General features: G+C 33.8%; 1 pseudogene; it reads right to left on the bottom strand.

Annotated features, from left to right (window-relative positions):
* Positions 1-1,455: 1,455 nt before the first annotated feature.
* On the bottom strand, positions 1,456-2,386 carry LOC130850053 (olfactory receptor 4P4-like; annotated as a pseudogene).
* Positions 2,387-2,633: the final 247 nt, after the last annotated feature.

Here is a 2,633-nt window from a genome sequence, read left to right as displayed (position 1 = left end):
AATAATTTTATTTTTTAAAGCAGTTTTAGGATCATACCAAAACTGATGGGAAAGTGCAGAGAGCTCCCATATACCCCCTATCCCTATACAAGCACAACCTCTCTGACCAGAGTGGATATTTGTTACAATCAAAGGAATCTACATTGACACAACTTTATCATCCAAAATTCATAGTTTACACTAGAGGTCTCTCAAGGTTCTATACAGTTTATGGGTTTTGACGTGTATCATGTCATTATCCACAACTGTAGTAACATACAGAAGAGGTCACTGCCCTAAAAATCCTTCTGCTCCACCTATTAATCACTCCTTTCCCTCTAACCCTTGGCATCCACAGATCTTTTTGATTTCCCATTGGTTTGCCTTTTATAGAATATCATATACTTGAAGTCATGCAATAGGTTGCTTAGCAATGTGCTTTTAAGTTTCCCACATATATTTTCATGGCTGAGTAGGTCATTTCTTTTTTGTGCTGAATAGTATTCCATTACTGGACGTACCAAAATGTATCTATTCACCTACAGAAGGACATCTTAGTTACTTACGAGGTTAGGCAATTATGAATAAACCTGCTTTGAACATCCATGTACAGCCAAAATGCTCTGGTTTGTTTCTCTGTTTGGCTTTAGATCACATATTTGTCTTTTGCTATATTTCTTTCTCCTCATTGTAGCAGGAAAGGTCTTTGAGTCTGGACCTAGTGAGGAGCCATTTACTTCTCATTTTAGGCAGGTGATGGTCTGTCAACACACATTTTGTTATTCACTTCTGTAAGTTTTATGGGAAATGTTTTGTATTCTGATTAATAGGTAGGAAAACATTAATTACATTTTAACCATCCTCAATTATTGACTCTTGCTCTGTCTTTACTAGTTATTGTTATTTTTTAACATGAAATTAGGAGACCATCAGGAAACAAGTTAAAACTGTTTCTAGTATACTGATTTCTTTGTTGTGCAACTGATTCCTGAATGCTGCTGGCGGATATATAATACATGTGAGTGTTCTATCACAAATCTAAGGTTATTATTTTATTTTATATTTCAAGTGTTCCACTACCATATGATGTGCGTCACTGGATGGTCTGACACATAAGTCTAGAGTTTTAAAAGAATTATAATTTGAAATATTTTCTTTTAACATTCAAGGATCAATATAGCATTGCCTTATTTGTTTTGAACCAGATGTTTTGTTTTGTTTTGTTTTGTTTCCTTGCAAGGAATCATACCTACACCACCATAATACTCTACAAATTTAACCAAGTTTCCAATTATTTTGTTATGCACAAATTAGTGTTGGTTTAGTTTTTACTTTAGACTTCTAATGTCTATTTTTCTCAGTCATTCCATTCAAATGATGATAGAACATAAAAAAATCTGTGATATATTCTTGGCTTTTTAATTTACATTAAGATCTTTTCTTTTATAAACTTGCTTATGTATAAGCTTCTTCAAGTTAATTGTGTGCTTCCTTTGAAAATAATCTTTGACACCAAACTTTTCTCATGGCATGTTTCATCTTTGTATTTCTCAATGTATAGATTAAGGGATTGAACATAGGGGCAATGATAGTGTAAAATAATGCAAATACTTTATCCTCAGGGTAAGTAGTAGGAGGTCTAAGGTAGCCAAAGATTGATGGTCCAAAAAATAAGATGACCACAGTGATATGAGACCCACAGGTAGAGAGGGCTTTGTGTCTTCCCTCAGCTGGGTGATTTCTTAAAGTGACTAATATAATGACATAAGAAACAAATAAGACAACAAAAGTAACTAAGGCTACCAATCCTGAATTGGCAACCACAAGGACACCAGTGATATAGGTATCAGTACAAGCAATTTTAAGCAAAGGAAAGATATCACAAAAATAGTGATCAATTTCAGTAGACCCACAAAAAGGCAACTGGATCATCATAGATAATTGAGGAAAGGAATGGAGAGCCCCACCAACCCAAGCAGCCAGGACTAGAAGATTGCACTTTGTCCTGTCCATGATAATCATGTAGTGGAGAGGTTTGCAAATGGCAACATAGCAATCAAAGGCCATGGCAGTAAGAATGAAGAACTCAGTACTGCAAGTGCATCACAAAGACCTGTAACATGCAATTATCATAAGAAATGTTTTTTGTCCCCCATAGCAGGTCACCAATTAATTTGGGTGTAACATTAGAGGTATAGCAGATGTCCATGGAAGATAAGTGGCTGAGGAAATAGTACATTGGTTGATTAAAAAGAGGACTGCATAGAATGAACACAAGGATCAGAAGGTTTCCTACCAACAGGATAATATAATAGAATAAAAAGAGCACAAAGCAAAACATTTGTATGTTCTGGTCATTAGAAAGTCCCAAAAGAATGAATTCTGAGGTGTTTTTCCGGTCTTCCATATATTTGAGTTTGATGTATGTTATATAGAAATGAATTATGTATCTGAAAGAAATAAAACATAAATTTGGTGAAAATTAACAGTATGAACACAAACATACAAATTTTACTAAAAATAGATATAGTATCAATATTATTCTCAACTTACTGAATTAAGCTGCATTATTTTTCAATTGCTTCTAATTTTATAATCTATTGTGGAACACTTTTGTAATGGGAATGATTATATATTTTACTTAATTTTATCAG

The sequence above is a fragment of the Hippopotamus amphibius genome, chromosome 3 (assembly GCF_030028045.1).
Source record: "Hippopotamus amphibius kiboko isolate mHipAmp2 chromosome 3, mHipAmp2.hap2, whole genome shotgun sequence".
Taxonomy (NCBI): domain Eukaryota; kingdom Metazoa; phylum Chordata; class Mammalia; order Artiodactyla; family Hippopotamidae; genus Hippopotamus; species Hippopotamus amphibius.
The sequence above is the reverse complement of the archived record's forward strand: the minus strand, read 5'-3'. Positions and strand labels throughout refer to the sequence as shown.